The sequence below is a fragment of the Narcine bancroftii genome, chromosome 1 (genome assembly GCF_036971445.1).
Source record: "Narcine bancroftii isolate sNarBan1 chromosome 1, sNarBan1.hap1, whole genome shotgun sequence".
NCBI classification, from domain to species: Eukaryota; Metazoa; Chordata; class Chondrichthyes; order Torpediniformes; family Narcinidae; genus Narcine; species Narcine bancroftii.
This window is the reverse complement of record NC_091469.1, coordinates 132,788,191-132,808,514: the sequence shown is the minus strand read 5'-3', so window position 1 is coordinate 132,808,514 and position 20,324 is coordinate 132,788,191. Positions and strand designations below refer to the sequence as shown.

The 20,324-nt window shown below is 42.2% G+C and overlaps 1 protein-coding gene across 4 annotated transcripts in view; it reads left to right on the top strand.

Annotated features, from left to right (window-relative positions):
- The window catches only part of LOC138764416 (storkhead-box protein 2-like), a 407,299-nt gene that overhangs the window by 267,256 nt on the left and 119,719 nt on the right, over positions 1-20,324 (top strand). The gene's annotated exons all lie outside the window — the stretch shown is intronic.

The following is a 20,324-nucleotide window of genomic DNA, read 5'->3' as shown; positions in this document are numbered from 1 at the left end:
AAGTTTAAATTTGGCCCTTTTTTTATTGGTTGGGTTAAAGCTTTATATACAAATCCAATTGCTAGGGTGGTGACAAATGGTCAAGTTTCTTTACCATTCAAATTGACACGTTCAAGTGGCAGGGGTGTCCATTGTCACCAGCCTTGTTTGCATTGGCTATTGAACTGTTAGCTCAGACAATAAGACAAAATGAAAAAATAAGAGAGATGAGAATTATGGATGAGGAATATAAGATTAATTTATTTGTAGATGATGTTTTGATATATTTGACAGACTCAAAATGGTCACTGCTACATTTACAGGAGTGTTTAGTACAATTTGGAAAATTATCTGGATATAAAGTTAATTGGGATAAGAGTGAAATTTCGCCAGTTGGAGAGGGTGATTATTCTGAGTATAAAAATATTATAAAATCGAAATGGTCTGATAAAATTAAATATTTAGGAATAATTGTAAATTCTGATTATCAATCATTATACAAGTTAAATTATGTTCCTTTATTAAAAAAGATTAAAGCAGATTTAATTCAATGGAAAGATCTTTCATTAAATTTAATTGGTCAAGTAAATTGTATTAAAATGAATATTTTTCCACAAATTCAATATTTATTTCAATCGATACCATGTTCCCTTTCAAAGGGTTTTTTTCAAGGATTTGAATAAAGTAGTGCGGGAATTTTTATGGAAAGGTAAATTACCACATTGTAGCATTGCATAAACTTACATGGAAATATGCATTAGGTGGACTTCAGTTACCTCATTTTCAAAATTATTATGATGCAGCTCAGTTCAAATTTATTAGTAGATTGATGGACTTGGACCACCCTCCAAGTTGGGCAAAAGTAGAGATGGCTTGTATTTCCGAAGTTGAGGTACATCATTTTATATTTTGATGGAATTTGAATTTGTTGTGGGAATATAATATGTCAGTATTAAAACATTTTTTGAAGGTATGGACTAGAAGAAATAAGGTTTTAGGATCAAAAGGTAAATTATCAATTTTAACCCCATTATATAATAATCAGCTTATTCCTTTTTCTATGTTTAAAAATCATTTAAAGAGCTGGGATTCAAAAGATATAAAGAGACTGCAGGATTGTTTTGAGGAAGGACAATTTCTTTCTTTTAATCAATTGAAGGAACAATTTGATATTTCTGAAAATTCTCTGTTTGTTTACTATCTGGTAAAGGATATTTATGGTAAAGAGAGGATTTTACCTGTATTGACGAAATTTGAATCTTTGATTTCCTATATACTGAAAAAGGGTTATATTTCAGTTATGTATCAAGTGTTACAAGATAGTATGGATAAATTGGACTGGGTGAAATCTAAGCTTAAATGGAAAAATTATTTAACTTTTAATTTTCTGGAAGATTATTGGGCAGATATGTATTATGATAATGTAACTAAAATGACGAATGTACGATATGGAATGGTGAATTATAACTTTCTACATCAGTTATATTTAACTCTGGAGAAATTGAAAAAATATGGTTTCAGTAATTTGGATTCTTATTTCAGATATGGTTTATGTACTGGAACTTTTTTACATGCTGTTTGGTCATGTACAATAATTTTGGGAAGAAATAAGGTTAGTTTTGGAAAAATTATATAAAATTAAGTTACCATTAGACCCATCTATTTTTCTATTGGGTTATATGGTTCCTTTAAGGGGCTTAGGGTTGGATAAGTTTCAAGTTGCATTTGTACGATTAGTTTTGTCTGTAGCACGAAAATGTGTAGCTAGTACATGGAAAGATAATATAGCGATTATTATTACATGTTGGCATAATGAATTGAAAGCTTGTATTATTATGGAAAAAATTACATATAACCTGCATGATATTTATTCTTTTTTTGTTAATAAGTGGCTACCTTATTTGGAATTCATGCATTTGGATGTATTAAATACTTTTAGTTTTTTTTGTTTATATTTTAGCTCTCCTTAAGAGAGCTGACTGATGGGTGGGAGGGTGGAGAGGTGGGGGTGGGGGTGGTTTATATACTTATATAATATTGTTTTATTTGGATTGTATATTGTGTCTTTTTTAATGATCTTTTATATAAATAAAGTTTAAAAAAAAAAACATATTTTCCTGTCCTATCTTCAGTTATTCATTCTGTTAGTGTCCAGGAATCTCTGACTTAGCCTCTAAAGTGTTTCAGGGATGAAAATTCCAGATCCACCATCCTGAGGGAAGAAATGACTTTGCATTTCAATCTTTAATATCTTAACACTTATTTTGAACCTGTCACCATCTAGTTTTAAACTCCGTAACCAGGAAAGCATCCTACCCACAACTACCCCCTTTAACTCTCTAAGAATTTTGTATATTTCAACGTGGTCTCCTCTAATTCTCCTAAATCCTAGAGAATAGAGACCAAGCATTCTCATTTTCTCCTCCTCAAACTGTCTTCCCATCCCATGAGGCAGTCTGGTGAATCTATTGCTGCACTCTGTCTAAAGAAAGTGTATCTTGTTTGAGGTAAAGAAGTCCAGACATCACCTTACCAAGGTCCTCTATAATTGTACATCCTTACCTTGAACTCAAATCCTTCAGCAATAAAGACCAATGTATTATTTGCCTTCCCAATTCCCTATCACTCATTCCATCAAGGCATGTTAGCTTTGAGTGACTTTTATAGGTCACCCGGGACACTTTGAATGTCTCTTACTGTTCAAGAAATACTCAGCTTATCTCCTTCTTCTTCTTTGGCTTGGCTTCGCGGATGAAGATTTATGGAGGGGTAAAGTCCACGTCAGCTGCAGGCTCGTTTGTGGCTGACAAGTCCGATGCGGGACAGGCAGACACGGTTGCAGCGGTTGCAAGGGAAAATTGGTTCGTTGGGGTTGGGTGTTGGGTTTTTCCTCCTTTGTCTTTTGACAGTGAGGTGGGCTCTGCAGACTTCTTCAAAGGAGGTTGCTACCCGCCGAACTGTGAGGCGCCAAGATGCATGGTTTGAGGCAATATCAGCCCACTGGCAGTGGTCAATGTGGCAAGCACCAAGAGCTTTCTTTAGGCGGTCCTTGTACCTCTTCTTTGGTGCACCTCTGTCTCGGTGGCCAGTGGAGAGCTCGCCATATAACACGATCTTGGGAACGCGATGGTCCTCCATTCTGGAGATGTGACTAACCCAGCGCAGTTTGATCTTCAGCAGCATGGATTCGATGCTGTCGGCCTCTGCCATCTCGAGTACTTCGATGTTGGAGATGAAGTCGCTCCAATGAACGTTGAGGATAGAGCGGAGACAACGCTGGTAGAAGCGTTCTAGGAGCTGTAGGTGATGCCGGTAAAAGACCCATGATTCGGAGCTGAACAGGAGTGTGGGTATGTTAACGGCTCTGTATACGCTAATCTTTGTGAGGTTTTTCAGTTGGTTGTTTTTCCAGACTCTTTTGTGTAGTCTTCCAAAGGCGCTATTTGCCTTGGCAAGTCTGTTGTCTATCTCATTGTCGATCCTTGCATCCGATGAAATGGTGCAGCCGAGATAGGTAAACTGGTTGACCGTTTTGAGTTTTGTGTGCCCGATGGAGATGTGGGGGGGCTGGTAGTCATGGTGGGGAGCTGGCTGATGGAGGACCTCAGTTTTCTTCAGGCTGACTTCCAGGCCAAACATTTTGGCAGTTTCCGCAAAACAGGACGTCAAGCGCTGAAGAGCTGGCTCTGAAAGGGCAACTAAAGCGGCATCATCTGCAAAGAGTAGTTCACGGACAAGTTTCTCTTGTGACTTGGTGTGAGCTTGCAGGCGCCTCAGATTGAAGAGACTGCCATCCGTGCGCTACCGGATGTAAACAGCATCTTCATTGTTGAGGTCTTTCATGGCTTGTTTCAGCATCATGCTGAAGAAGATTGAAAAGGGGGTTGGTGCGAGAACGCAGCCTTGCTTCACGCCATTGTTAATGGAGAAGGGTTCAGTGAGCTCATTGCTGTATCTGACCCGACCTTGTTGGTTTTTGTGCAGTTGGATAACCATGTTGAGGAACTTTGGAGGGCATCCGAGGCGCTCTAGTATTTGCCAAAGCCCTTTCCTACTCACGGTGTCGAAGGCTTTGGTGAGGTGAACAAAGGTGATGTAGAGTCCTTTGTTTTGTTCTCTGCACTTTTCTTGGAGCTGTCTGAGGGCAAAGACCATGTCAGTAGTTCCTCTGTTTGCGCGAAAGCCGCACTGTGATTCTGGGAGAACATTTTCGGCGACACTAGATATTATTCTATTTAGGAGAATCCTAGCGAAGATTTTGCTTGCAATGGAGAGCAGCGTGATTCCCCTGTAGTTTGAGCAGTCTGATTTCTTGCCTTTGTTTTTGTACAGGGTGACGATGATGGCATCACGAAGGTCCTGAGGCAGCTTTCCTTGGTCCCAGCAGAGGTTGAAAAACTCATGCTACCAAAATGGATAACCTTAGATTTGTCCACACTGTATGTCATCTGCCATTTTGTTGTCTACTCATTCAGCTTGTTTATGTCCTCTGGAAGTTTCTTTTAATCATCGTACTAATTACATTCCCTGTTAGTTTTATGTCTCCAGAAAACATGCTAATATCTCATTCAATGATAATAATGAATGTATTGTTATATATGCATCAAAATTCTAACTTGCTGCAGCTGAACAGGTACTTTATAAAGAACAGACAGCAACTACAATTGTATATAATAAATTAAAAAGAGAAAATAAATAGATAAGATAATAAATATTCATTGACCATAGTGCAAGGGGGAAAAAAAATGACTGCAATGGAGCAGACATTCCTTTTTGTGGTGTTGGAGCGGTCCATGATCTGTGTAGCAGCTCGATAGCCATTGGAAAAAAAAACTGTTTTTGAACTTAGAGTCGCTATTCTTCAGGCTTCTGTGTTGCCTTCTTGAAGGGAGCAGTGAGAAGAAGTTGTGACCAAGGGCGTGTAAGATTCTGCCTCAGAAAAGCATGTAGGCAGCATCTCAGATAGCTTTCTTCAAAGGATGGGAAGTTGCAGCCTGTGATGCATCTGAATGTGTTTGCTACCTTCTGCAGCCATTTGTGATCCTCAAATTACCAAACCAGGCTGTAGTTGCCAGTATGACCTGTTCATTCAAGTACCTGTGCAATTGTTCCTACTGTTACCACCTCCAATACTTCCTCTGGCAGTCATACTATACCAACTGCCCTTTGTGCGCAAATTTTATCCTTCAGATCCCATTTAAACCTTTTCCTTCTGATCTTTAACCTATGTCTCCCAGTGTTCCATGGGGAAACAGACACTGGCTCCTTGCCCTGCCCTTATCTATGCCTCTCATAATTTTATATGCCTCAATTACCAAACCAGTCAGTATACTTTCCACTGTGCACCTGGAGAAGTTTGATAAAGAATTTGATAGAGTCCCTTTAGTTGTGGCATAACTATTCCCTGCAATACCTGAGCCCTCGAATGCTTTAACAGGCCATATCCCACCAGTTGCAGGCTCCAGCCAAAGAAAGACCTATTAATTCTTACTCCTGGTTTTCTGTCTGTTAACTAAGTGTGGATCCACACAGTCTGACAGCATGGAAACGGGCCATTCAGCCCACAATGTCCTTGCTGGCCATTGTATGTATCTATGCTAGTCCAGCATACCCACCTTCTCTGTGTTCCTATTTACTGGTTGGAATTTTCTCTCAGTAACCATGGAATTCACTTGGTGAATATCATGTCTGAGTTAATAATCATCAGTCATATTGGTGAGTTGCTAGCTTCTACAATGACGCGATAAATGACTAGGATTAATTTGCTGTTTTCTTGTGGTTTCATAAGTATTAACTTTGCAACGAGCATTTAGTTAAATTACTTTTTTAGGGTCTCTTTGATAGCACTGTACCCATAACATTGTGGCGAATCCTGCTCCATTGACATTGCCAAACAACACGAGGAACAAGAAAGAATAGTACTGTTGTGGTTGCTTTAAAGTTTTAAGCTATAATTTTGATGTCATATCATACTTTTCCTGGATAAAATGTGCATAGGCAAGCAAGTGGAAAATTGCCTTGCTGGCAGATTCCAAGTTTTATTCGAATCTCTCTTCCATCTGTTAAAATTAATGACCTTCATTTTTTTCCCCCAATGTGTAATAGTACTTTCCACATTTGATTACTCTCTGAAATTCTTCTGAATATTTTAAATTACATTCTCTGGACTATTGCTTAGCTGATTTTTATGATGTCTGCATATACAGTGAACATATAACTGATTCCATCATCTGGTCTATGTGGCTCAGTAAATGTTAGACATTTAAACTTCCACATTTCTCAAAACAAAAAAGAAAAAATGCTGGAAATTTGGAATGAGCGCAGGAGGTCCAGGAGATGATGCAGCATCTGTGGACAGAAAAGTAGAATTAACATTTCAGATCAGTAGCCTGTAACCCTGCACAATTCCTGTGGGGAAGAGATACAGGAGTATCAGGCTGAGGAACAGCTTCTTACCATGGGCAGTGAGAATGGAGCGACCAAAGGAACTGCTCGCACTGACCATCCGAGACTCATTTGTTAAAAAAAACACATTTATTTATTTATTTTTCTCATTTGTTTTTAAAAACGTTTATTTATTTATAAATATAATACGGATCTGTATGTGTGTTACATCTGGTTATATGTCTGCATATTGTTGCACCGAGGACCGGAGAATGCTGTTTCGCTGGGTTTTCCTTGTACAATCAGATAACAATAAATTTGGTTTAACTTGACAAATCAGAAAAATGAGAAAACAAGCATGTTTAAAATTGTGGCATTGGAGAGGGGATGAGAGAACAGCAGTAGAACACAAGAAAATGAATAGTCTCACCACCCAGTGTGTGGGTAATGGCAGTCGGTGGCATCTTCTGTTCGTGTGCTGTGGGCACGAATTACCCAGGTATAATGAGTGGGGCTCCATAAACCAACTCAGCCGATGAAGAGTTGAGATCCTCCTTAGGTGCTGTTCTTATTCCCAGGAGGATCCAGGGCAGCTCGTCTGCAGCCTTCATATGCCTATGGAACCGCTCCACTGGGCTAGTCAACTATGGGTAGGCTGTCATGTGGTGGAGCTGTATACCCAGCAGTTGCAACAAAATGTCCCAGAGTGTGGAGGTAAACTGTAGATCTCTATCAGAGGTGACGTGTGTGTGAGTAGGCCGAAACGAGATCCCCAGGTAGATATAAAAGCTCTGGCGTATGAATTAGTCAATGAGTCCATCTTAGGAACCACCTCCAGTCACCCAATGAATCTGTCGATGCTAGTTAACAAGTACCTTGACCCTCATGACACTGGAAGCGGGTCGACAATGTTGACGTGCAAGTGGACGAATCTGTTCTGCAGTGGCTGGAAGTCTGATGCAGAGCCTTCACGTGCCTTTGCACTTTTGCAGATTGGCAGTCTGTGCACGTCTTTGCCCAGTATGTGACCTGCTTTTTGAGTCCATGTCTTACAAACTTGTCATTATCAGGCGGACCATCACTTGAATGGAGGGGTGGGACAGTCCATGTATGGCATCGAAAATGCAACATCTCCATACAGCAGGGACGATAGGGCGAGGCTCAACTGTGGTAACATCGCACAGGAGAATGGTACCTTGCAGCCCAAAGGCTACATCCTCGAGTTTCAGGCTCATGACAGTAGTTCTATAAGCCAGGAGTTTGTCATCCTTGCACTGAGCTTTGCTGAGCGCCATGTAGTCTACACCCAGAGAGAGGATACGTACTGCTTGAATGAAGGAGCGGGACAGGGCATCAGCCACCATGTTATTCTTACCTGATTGAAAACTTGGATACGTAAGATAGGTGGCATTGCTGGTGGGCTGACCAGGGATCTGATGCCTTCGCGAAGGCGAATGTTAGTGGTTTGTGGTCAGTAAAAACCTCTCTTCCAAAAAATAGCAGAAGAGTCTGACTGCTAGGTACAGCACCAGCAGTTCCTTATCCAATGTACTGTATTTTGTTTCCGGAGGGCAGAGGTGCCTACTAAATAAACACTAGAGGCTTTCATCGTCCTTTGGTATACTGTTCCAAGACCTCGCCTATTTTTGCGTCGGATGCATGAAACAACACCCCAGCTGCTGATCTGATGTCCCAAGAACTCAATAGAGGATTGCCCAAATTTGCACTTGGCAGGGTTTACAGTAAGCCCAAACTCCTGTAGGTGGCAGCAGAGTAAACACAGATGCTGCAGGTGCTCTTTGTGAGAGTGGCTGGTGATAAGTATGTTGTCCAAGTATATGAAAAGGAAGTCCTTGCCACATCCACTGCGTCCATTAGTCGCTGGAATGTCCAGGCAGCATTTTTGTGCCCAAAAGGCATTCTCAAAAATTTGAAGAGACCGAATGGTGTTATGATGGTGGTCTTGGGCACATGTTATGAGTTTACTGTTTGCACCAAGTCATGGTCCCATGAAGATTAGCTGTAAAGTCCTGTATATGGGGCACAGGGTAGCGTCGTTGAGTCGCCTGTAATCCTTGCAAGGTCTCCAGCCTCCTGTGGCTTTGGGCATAATATGTAGTGTGGAAGCCCACGACCTGTGTATGATTCCAAGTTCCTCCATTTTGTGGAACTCTTGTTTTACAAGCCACAACTTGTCAGGTAGAAGGCATTGGGTTCGGGCATGTAGAGAAGGTCCTTGGGTGAGGATGTGGTGTGCGATGCCAGGCTTATGCATGGCAGTGGAGAACTGGGGAATGACAATATCTGGAAACTTCACAAGAAGTTTGGCAAATTCGTTGTTCATGTACTCCATGACGTGGGTAGTTTGACTTTTCCAAGGCAGAATGACTGGTGTTTTGGTATTCACCAACCAGTGCCCTTTTAAGTTCACCATCAGTGAGTGGGCTCTGAGGAAGATGGCACCCAGCAATGGCCAGGACACGGCAGCAAGAATGAACTTCTATGTGAATTTATTGTCACCGAATTTCAGGGGTATAGTCCATGTGCCATATGTACGAATCGAACTGTTATTCCTCGCAGTGAGCGCTGGACCCGTGCAGGTGTCAAAGCCCGAAGGAGGAAGGATATTAACTTCCGCACCTGTGCCATCTAGAAATTTGTGCTGGGAGGGTTCATCCCAGACGTAGAGTAGGCTGTTAGTGGCCAGCTGCCGTAGCCATTAGTGACAACTGGCCATGACGTTTCCCGGAAAAATGCAAGGGGGTCAGCAGTGGCGAGCTCCAGAATCCCAGCATTGATGGTAAAACACCAGGTGGTTGTTATGAAGTTATGCTCGCCCGGGGGGACGTGCGCCCTTGTCACATGTACTTGTGGATCCTGAGCTTGCACCACAGAAGGTCTGCACATGCAGCCACTGTTCAAAGGTTATCAAAATCCTTGTCAGCCAACATGAGGCGATGTCTTCTGACATATGACTCTAAAAACAACTGCTTGAAGAGCAAGTAAGACCAGTGCCAACTCCGAAGGAGCCGTGCAGCTCACTCGTGCCGTGAGAGACCATAAATCCGGAGAAGGAGGGCTTTTAGGGCTTCGTTCTTGCTAAGAGCTGATGGATCCCAAACAAATCCACTACTCAAACAACCATGTACTGGTCAAGGGTGCTTACCACATGATAGTACTTAGTGGCATCCGCTTCTCTCTTGCGAATGTGGAACTGTGCCTCAGCTTGCCTTCATGTCAAGTGTCCAAAAGACAGGCAGTTTGAGTGAAACCACTGCATTGTCCATGTTGGATCCAAAATCTGTTTGGGCCCGTCGGGGTCACCAACGTAACAATTATGTCGCAGTGCGAAATGAAGAACGAGAAAATGATCAGATGTAGTCGAGTCCAAGTTTAGTAAAAGTCGTTTGGTCAGTCACATGCAGCTTTTAAAAAACCCAGTACGTTCCAAATGACGTCATCATATTGTAACATCATGACGTCACTCAGAACCTCCCGAGCCGGTTCTATTAAGCCTTTGGTGAGAGGCTATGGAATGATGGTGAAGTCTCCAAATGGCTAAGTGACTTACTCCTGCAGAATTGTAGAATTTGATGATTCTACAATTCTTTGACCTGCTGAGTTTGTCCATTATCCATTTTTGTACCAGATTATCAAGAGTTTTTCAAGAGTTGTTAAAAATTATCATTAGTACAATGGTCAAAAGAGGTTTTGAGATACAGAATAGTGTTGAGGCGAGTTTCAGGACAGGAAATTGTACTTATTCACATTTTTCATTTCCCCTTCATGTTCCAAGACTTTCAACAACCAGTGAGATATATTTTGAACTGCGGTTACAATTTATCACAAGTTTTTGAACAAGGTTAATATCCTGATAATATTGACTACTAAACAGTAATTTATGCCATTTAACTACTCTTCAGTCCTGTTTAATATATCAAGATATCTGAGCAGGATTGAATTCAACAACCTTTTGCCTCAGAGATAAAAATGTGTGTAAGGGTGGGGGCCAAAATTCAAACCAGATAGAAATAGGATATTTCTCTTTAATTAGAAACAAAACAAATTGAATTTCAAGAATGCTTTTGTGCCCTGTGCAGTACAAAGTCAGATGGCTCTGGTTTCAATTAATCCTTTGCATCTGTACACAAAAAGAGTGATAACTAAGAGATGACAGCCAATCCTTGCCAATGAAAGGCAAAGCCTGTAATTCAGGAAGATGCACTTTCTAATGCACCCAATAAAAATAATTCATTACATAGATGTTGTTGTAGTGTGTGAGAAATATTGAGCTGAGCCAAAACTCCCATGCAGTTTTGAAATGTTGACTGACCATTTCTGTCCACGGATGCTACCTGACCTACTGAGCCGCTTGTTTTCGTATTGTTTTCTTAAGATGCCACAGTCCGCAAGTCTTGTGTTTCTCTAGCACTGAAGTTTTGTCAGTGATTAAACACAGAAGAATATAATTCAGGAAGTGAGTCATAGCAAAATCCACAATACAAAGTAGCTTTGAAAATGCATCTATCACAACATGGTAAACCAAAGGGCTCATGAGATTCAAGCTTCAATTATTGTCTTATAATAATACTCGAAATTGCCTTCTGCCTGCTGTAAGACAGTCAGCCACCATTAGAGTAACCCAGTGTTCATTATAGTACAAGAGAATGAGAAGCAAAACAGGGTCCCTTCGGAGTCACCGAGAGTCCGTGGATTCACCTCCAGTGCTCCTGCAGGCTCAGCAAGAGAGTGTTTTTTGTCAGTTCTTCATGGTCAGGTCACTTGTCTGAGTGCGACTGGTACCTGTCATATGGTTGGGTGGTAGGCGAATAAACCGGCTTCCCCACTAGGCTTGCCTGTTGTGGAGGGTGGCTAGACACCCTGCAGGATGAAAAACAAGACCCTCTCGTAGGTTCAACGGCCATCTAGCAAACACGTGCTGTGAAGCATGGAAAGGGTATCCCTTGCATTGAAGCTTGGTCTGACCATTCACTGCTACAGAACTTTCCCCCAGCCTTCTTGGACCTCACCATGCTGCTGGATCTGGGAGGGGATGCTGAGAGGGTGCGTCTAGACCTGTGCAACCCCCTACTCACCCAAATCCATTGTTCCTTTCTGAGGCGTGGAGTAACCTCGCAGTGCCTGTCAAGGATCTCCTGTAGAGCCACTCCAGGAAGCACCTATCAAACTCCACAAACTGACTGAAAGGAACAATCATGTTTATGGGATGGATAGCCAGAAGATGTCAGCTCTTGGCCACAGCTATTCACTATTAATTTATTCTATTTACACTATACATTATTAATCACAGTTATATTGCTGTTTCATGCTTTTTTAATAGTGATAGAGTATTGTAGCCCATCTCTGAGGTCACATTGGATAAATCTGACCAAACTATACAATGACCTCAACCAACATTTCAAACATGTTTTGGGATTCCACATGAGTTCTCAGGAAGGGTCGCTGACACAAAACACTAGCTGATTTCCTTTTCCACAAATGTTCTATAAGAAATAAAAGCATGAATAAGCTAATTTTCCCCTCAAGCTTTCTCATCACAATAAATCCAATTATGGAAGCAGATTAATCATTTCAATTTAATAATGAGATGGCCTCCTTTCATTTTAACAACCATCCATTTTCAAAAACAGCCGGCTAGTTTGCTGGGGTCAGTGAGCAGAAAGGTCGCAGGGTGAATGGAGCCACTGTCCAGGCATTTTGATGTCATGGAGGAAACAATCACAGGAACGCTATCTATCCTGTGGCAGAACCAGAATGAATCATTCCTGGTTGGACACAGGATGATTGCAGTTCCTGGCCCAACATAAGATCATAAAGCTCCCTTTGTTTCCCACTGAACATCAACAGAGCCCCTGACAGCCATCGGAATATCTCTGGTCCAGTCATTTGTGAGATTCCATCCAAACCATCATGGGTCACCCCAACTACTGCTGCACACCTTACAACCACCTCCACCAGAGTCCTCACTCACCATTGATCACTGTAAGACTTCTGACTCAACTGCAATTGACCCCCTCTGACCCCCACCCCACCACCCCCCCCCCCCCCCCCTCATGTATGGTTACCACTTTTAGGGCCACAGTTTAGGACGCCAACTTTCTCACATAAATATCTGGTCTGTGGCGCAGCCTGGCTGGAAGTAAGAAATAAATGTAAGGGAACCTCAGGTTTAGATACAGCTGAGCATTAGGAAAACCTGTTCTGTCTGATTTCCTGACCTCAGAACAGGATCACCTCTCCCCCTCCATTTAGAGTTTGCCTCCAGGCTGAACACCAAGCTTTTGTTTCAGATGCTCACCACTTGCTTCCATGAAGCTGTGCAGTTAATCAATGCACAAAACTGCTGGGGGAATTCAACAGGTCACACAGCATCCTTGGAGAGCAATAGGCAGGTGACATTTCAGCTGATGTCAGTTTTGCTGGAGTTGCAGATTGTGGTTGAGTTTATTTTCAGGCCTGCACATTGCAGCTTTGATGTCCAGTTTTGCTCGACTGCCCACATCAGAGCTCTGCTCGGCCTGATTTACTTATTTCATTCAGCCCATTGACTTCATTGCCAGCTTCCACCAGATCAATGCTATTTCCCCTTTTCATAATGCCTCTCATGTCACAACTCTCCTTTGTTTCTTTTATGAATGATATTTCTCCAGGTAGGCATGTACATTACCTAATATTCTTTTTTTCACATATCTGCAAATCAGGCAATTTCTTCAACTTCAGATTCCTGATTTTCCTGGGGCACCTGATGCAAACATAGTTTATTATTTTTAAGTTTACAACATACTCGCAGGGGTTTAATGTCCATTACTTATGATGAATTGGTGGGTTTGAGACCTGCGCCCTAGTTAAAATTAAAAATGTCTGGGAACAGGATTTAAACATTTCATAATCGGACGAGGTTTGGGATTTAATTTTTAAGCTGGTTAATATTACATACTGATGTGCCCGTCTCTGTTTGTTACTAATTTAAAGTTGTACATAGGGCCCTTATGTCTAAAGTCAAATCATCTCATACAGTACAACTCTGATTATCCAAAATTGGATTCTCCAAAATCCTCATTTATTCAAATTTAATTTTTTTTTTGGATAACTGAGGATATCCGAAACAAATCAGAAATCCTCATTTATCCAAACTTTTTTCGGATCCGAACTGACCTCACAGTTAAAAAAAAAATGAACCCGGCATGAAATTAAAACGACAATTGTCCTTATTTCAGGTAACTGTATCCTCTCTCTCTTTCCATTTCATATTTACTTTCCCCTATTGACTTTTCCCTCCCTCTCAAACTGTGTGCTACTGTCTCCCAGCTGCAAGCAGTTGGAAAATCCCTTGTCCCAGTGTCATCAAGAAGAGCGGCCTCCCAGGCAGGAACGGGACCCTGGACTTAGTGGCTGTCCCTCCCCTCCCCTCATCTCCTATCCCCTTCCCTCCCACCATCCTTGGCACACCGGACGCTGACTCCGAATCCTCCCCTCAGCCTATTTCCCTGTTGTGCATGTGCGGTAGACCTAGGGGAGGATTCAGAGTTGAGACTCTGGCGTCGGGAGCTCCATTTCTGTGGAGGCAGGAGCCCACTGACCTACTGACTCGCCAGTGAGTGTTCCACCGGCCCAGGAAGGATGCTGCCCCGCCCACCCATGCTTGGGATTTATGCCAACTGTGCTGCCCTAAGAGTTCAGCCATCAAGACAGAGTTGGAACGAAACATTTTCTTCGAGAACGAAGTAAATCTTTGTAATCAAGGGATATGGATTATTGTAGAAAAATGGTGATGAGTTAGGATCATTGAGATTCTATCAAATGGTAGTAGCAAGCACGTGGAACCAAATTATTTCCTCCTGCACTTTATGGTTTATGTTGTGTAACGTTGATATAGCTGGTCCAGTTATGTTTTGTTTCAATGATTGTCCCTATTAGGAAATGTAATAACGATATTGCCATTAAATGGTCTTTGCTACAGATGGTCACTGTTTGTCAGTTGTAAAATTGTCAAAGTTGACGTGGTAAACTCACATGGGCATGGATGGCTTTGTTATCTTGAGAAATTAAGTCACGTCAAGTTTATTGTCATCTGATTGCACAAGTACAACCCGACGAAACAGTGTTTTCCACTCCTCGGTGCAAAACACGCAGACACACAACCAGGCATAATTCACATAAAGGCAAACAATACACATGCATGACACGTATTCTTAAATAAATATTGTTTTGCAAATATGAGAGTCTTGGATGGTTTAGTGTGAACCGTTTCTTTGGGCATTCAGTATTCTCACCTGTGGGTAAAAGTTGTTCCTCAGTCTGGTGGTACTGGCTTTATATCTCTTTCCTGATGTCTGTGGGGTGGAAGGGATCCTCGATGATATTGTGCCCTGTTCAGACAATGATCCTGGTTGATGGGGTGGGGGGGGGGGCTGCGGTGGGAGACCCCAGTGAACCTCTCTGCCTCCCTTACGGTCCTCTGGATTGACCTCTGATCCATTTCTCTGCAGCAACTATACAACACGGTGATGCAACCAGCCAGAACCCTCTCAATAGTGCTCCTGTAGAAGGTTGAAAGGATGGTGGCCAGTAGCCTTGCTCGCTTAAGTCTTCGCAGGAATTGCAGTCACTGTTGTGGCTTCCTGACAAGTGAGGAGATATTACCTCACATCCAGCCACAGTATGAAAGCTGGGTCAGTAGAAGGACCACTGCACATTCACACTGCAGTCCTCAGTCCATTCTTCAGAGATGTGCAACAAAGAGGATCATAGGTTTAATCAAATTAAAATTTATTCCTCATCTCTCATCAGCCTGGGAAGGTCATGGGAGAGATCCGGGTCAGTTGCAGGAAGTTTATTGAATTTTATGTAAGATGAGGATTATGCTGCCAAGGCCAATATTTACTGCCCATCCCTAAATGCCCTTAGGAAGGGGATGGTAAGTTACTTTAATGAACCACTGCAGAGCGGTTCTACAATTTAGACCCAGAAATGATGAAGGAACAACAATATAAGCATAGAAAATAGGAGCAGGAGGTGGCCATCTGGCCCATCAAGCCTACACCATCATTCAACAAGATCATGGCTGACCTGGCCATGGACTCAGCTCTATGTGGATACCTTTTCCCCCATGACCTTTAATTCCCTGACTCTGCAAAATCTATCTGTTTCTTAAATATACTTAATGAGGCAGCCTCTACTGCTTCCTTGTACTGAGAATTCCACAGATTATTATTATTTATAAAAAGCAGTCTCTCCTCATCTCCATCCTAAATCTACTCCCTTGTATCTTTAGCCTCTGTCCCCTTGTTCTCATCTAATCCTGCCTCAATCCTAACTATGATAGTAAACTACAAGTCTGCAGATGCTAGGGTTTAGTGCAGTGTGCAAAAGCATTGGCATCCAGCTAGAGGCAGGATTAGATGAGAACATAGGGACAGAGTCTAATGATACAGGGGAGTAGATTTAGGATGGAGATAAGCAGGAACTGCTGGAGTCCAGCACTTTTGTCCATCTTATCTAACCCTTCCATAATTTTATATGTTTTCATAAGATTGCCTCTCATTCTGAATTCTGGGTATATTCCCAAACAACTCGACCTTTCTCATAGGCTAACTTCTTGATCTCTGGAGTCAACCTGGTGAACCTCCTCTGCAGAATGGTGCATGTCTTTGTTATTCTTTCCATAGGTTCAATTTTAGCTGATTATAACACAGTTAAAGACAAGCTTGTTGGTGTCCCATTACTTATACCCAGAATGTGGGTATAGAAAGTATAGTAAATATCATTACCTAGGCGATATTAATGTGCCAATTGAAAGTTCATGGTCAATATTTATTTATGTGTACATTTATGTTCAAATACTAAGGTGAGAATTTTAAATGTGAACAATTGTGGAATGGGAACAAAAGTCCTTTGTAAAATTATATGAAAAAAAATTCTTATTAATGATTTTTTATTTCCAAAGTGTGAAATCATTATAAATCCAATTATTCAGTTTCAAAATACTTCATAATAGGTTTAGTGAGGCTTAATTCACTTTAGATATACAGCACAGTACCAGGCCCTTTTGGTCCACGAGCCTGTGCCACCCAATTTCGCCCAATTGATCCCATGTAGTTTTTGAAAATTGGGAGGAAACAGGAGCTCTTGGGGAAAAACCACGCCGACACGGGGAGAACGTACAAACTCCTTATAGTGTAATGGATTTATAATTTGGGAGAATTTGGTAATATTTAGGGAGAATTTGGTAAGAGTTGGAGTAGGTTACATACATACACACATTTTAAAACAGATCTTATTTGAAAGACTGAAGAAATTCTGAGGATCTCTGGATCTACATTTCACAAGTAGGTCCTAATTGAACTGAGGTCATAAAATGAATGACCATTGTTTGGATCTGGAGACAGGCTGGCTACAAGGACCTTTCTCCAGGGTGCTTATAGGAAGGTCACCCCTGGGTTTTTTTATGTAAGACAACAACTTGAGCAGAAGGATAACTCCTGTTGTTTGCTGAAGAAGGTGGGGGTTTTGCAAGTAAGGGAGTCACATGGGCTTTCTGGAAGTTTGAGTTGGAGAGAGAGAGAGGGAGAGAAGAGAAGCCCTCTCACCTTGTGTATGGGTGACACTGAAAAACAGTTGAACAGGGAAAGCCAGGAAGAGCTGGTTGAAACTGATGAAAAGTTCCAAAAGCAGTCGGTGGCTGGAAGTGCTATCTGTCTGATGTTTCTCTTGGAATAAGAAAAACAGAAGGAGCTTTGTCGTAGCCTGAAAGAAAGAGGTTACCATCTGGAATACCCTGATGGGGCAAGTTTCATCAGCGAGACATTGAGGTGACTAATGGTGGTACCTCAGTTGTGGAAATCCTGGAACAACAAATCTCTCTCTGCAAACCCTACAAGAACCTTCCTGAGTGGTAAACATTTAACTTTTGAGCACCAAAACCTGGTGAACTTTATATATGTTGAATTCTGTGCACAGTATAAGAATTGCCTGCATCCAGAGTACTTGGAAGAAGGAGAAGTGGGATTGAACTGTGAACCAAAGAACTTTCCTTAAATTTACACACATATTACAAACACGTGCGCTTAGAATTAGAAGGGGGTTAATTTGGGTTAGTTAAGTATAGAGTTAAGTTAAAGTTTGAGTCTATTTTTATGTTTAAAGTTGATTAAAATAACTTTTGTTTTAAAAACCACTTGTCTTGGTGAATGTCTATTGCTGCTGGGTTTTGGGGTCCTTTGGGCTTGTAACAATAGACAGTACGGGATTTGAATCCCCGTCCCGATCGCTGGCACTGTAACAATACTGTGCTAACTGTTGCGCTAACTTTGTTGTCCCAACCACGCAGCCCCAGGTCTAGAGATAACTTGAATAAGAGCCATCAAAAGGGACTAACTGAGTGTTATTCTCAAAGGAAGAACAAAGGCAAGATGGATTTAATAACAGCAGATAATAATGGAAGTACAAAAATCAGCAATCCTGTTTGTTTTCAGCCAGACTTGAAGGATAACCTTCAATGCCATTGACCTGATTCCACACTGGACTAGGGGGTGCTTGGTGTTGGCTCTTGGGAAATCAGAACGCTCACCTTGATGAGTGCAGTAAACAGAACAATCCACTCTTGAAGCTCAGCAGAAAGCGCAAGTGTTTAACCTGATCTCTCACTGTTTATGGCATTAAATCTCCCTGTCAAAATACATGACTTTCAATTGAGCTTCAATCTTACTTTGTGGTGCTCAAACATAATGAAGTTGTGGTTTCCAATCGTTGCTTCAAAACCAGGTTAAAACTTAGGTGGCATTCTATGACAGAGAAAGTTGAGGTTATGGTTAGGGTTATCTTTTTACCCTTGACCTTAAAGATAATGCTCTGAGGTGTAAGAGAAGGCCAGAAATATGCATGTTTATTCTTAATTGTATTTTCTAATATGAAATTCGTTGTATGATGTGAGGACATCATAGAATACAGATTATTCAGCTCATCAATTTTTCCCTGACATTTAAAAGGATTTTAATCTGATTTTAACAACAAGTCTGTGACCTACTTTCACCCCTTTATCATAGAGTCACGCAATCAGGCCCTTCAGCCCTGAGTGGTACGGTTAGCGTAGCAGTTAGTGCAACCCCACTGGGGTTTGAATCTAGCTTTGTCTGTAAGGAATTTCTATATTCTCCCCATGTCTGTGTGGGTTTCCTCTGGGTGTTCCAGTTTCCTCCCACCAGCGTCGGCATCAGAACAATTTTAATTGTGGGCATTAAGGTAACCACAGGGGAGGTGTTGGTAGTGCCTACCTGCCATGAACCATCACCACCATCACACTTCTCCCTCCCTCCGACATAACAAAAGCTCTGCTTATATTGTGTAGAGACTAGTGATGTTAACGACACTAGTGCTGAGGGGAAGGGGGCACAATAACTCATTTTGGGGGGGGGCGGAAATGCTCCCCCCTTAGTGCCGCCCATGCCTCCCACCCTTCAAAACGTACCAGAGGTTGCAGGTCAAATGGGTGTAATTGGGCGGCACGGACTCATGGGCCAAAAGGGCCTGTTACCATGCTTATGTCTAAATTTTAAATTTAAGTCTGTGCTGAACATCAAATGCCCATTTCTACTGATTGTATGCTAATCCTATTTTATTCTCCCTGTATTTCAATCAAATCCTGATTCCACCACTCACCTAAACTCGGGTGGTTTACAGTAGCTAATCAACCTACCTACCTGTATATCTTTGGGATGTGGTTGTTCCCCGGCATCCAGGAAGTCTGTATGTTAACCAGTGGCCTGGAATGTGATATCTTTCCTGGCACTGATCCCACTGGAATGCTGATACTGTAGTGGCGGCTACACTACTCCTGCAATAACACACGCAACTAGACAGGTTGAGCTCGGTGAGCAGACTAGTTTATTGCAGGCTGCACTTATACTCCCAGCCCGGACCTGGCTGAGAACCGCGCTGGAGGGCACTGACGTCATCCGGGCGTCACATGGTCCCCAAGCGCGGGTTTCTGAGCCCTGAGCTGGAAGGAAGGGAAAGTCCCGACGGAGCCATTTTGGCCGGCTTCCCCGCCGCATGGCTTTAAAGCGGGGCCGGTTCGCCTGCCTTGCGGTGAGCCGCCACAATACTTACATTTATCCCCAATAGACTGTGTGCCCTCAGGATGTGTCCCACAGTGAAAAAATCTGGGGAATTCACCCTTATAACATAAACATTACATGATATTTTTACATTAAAAAAGTGCATGCCATGTCTGATATGTAATCTTTATTCTATCAACAACATTCCTGATTTTCAACATCAAAGTGAAAAGAAAACTTGAAACCATCAATGTCATTGACCTGTGAAGATATTGATCTATTAATTAGATCAATGAAAAAAACACCACTTTTTAAAGTTTACAACCTTAGGATGATCCAAAGTGCTTCAGGATCTTGTGAAGTTTAATTACTCTTGTGAAGTCAAAAAAAAGTGCCAGCCAATTGATGTACAGCAAAATCCCACCAAGTGCACTGAGATAAGTCAGATCATCTGTTTTTGTGCCTTTGCTCAAGGTCCAAGGAACTTTCTTGCTCTGCTTTGAATAATGTTGTGGGGGTGAGGAGTTTATGATCACCCCAACAGACAGTTCAATAGCTGTTTCCAAAGACTAAGATCAACCACCACTACTGAACTGGGATGGATGGCAGCCTCGGGTTAAGGTCAGGCCTGCAGAGTGTTGCCTGAACTTGTGGCTTGCGGAGTCAGGGGTGGGGGGGGGGGGTAATAATTCTGGCCCTCAGATGCAAGTCTCCAGAGTGTTGACTGAACTTGTGGCCTGTGGAGTCGGGGGGGGGGGGGGAAATAATTCTGGCCCTCAGATGCAAGTCTCCAGAGTGTTGCCTGAACTTGTGGCCTGTGGAGTTGGGGGGGGGGGGGTGGTAATAATTCTGGCCCTCAGATGCAAGTCTCCAGAGTGTTGCCTG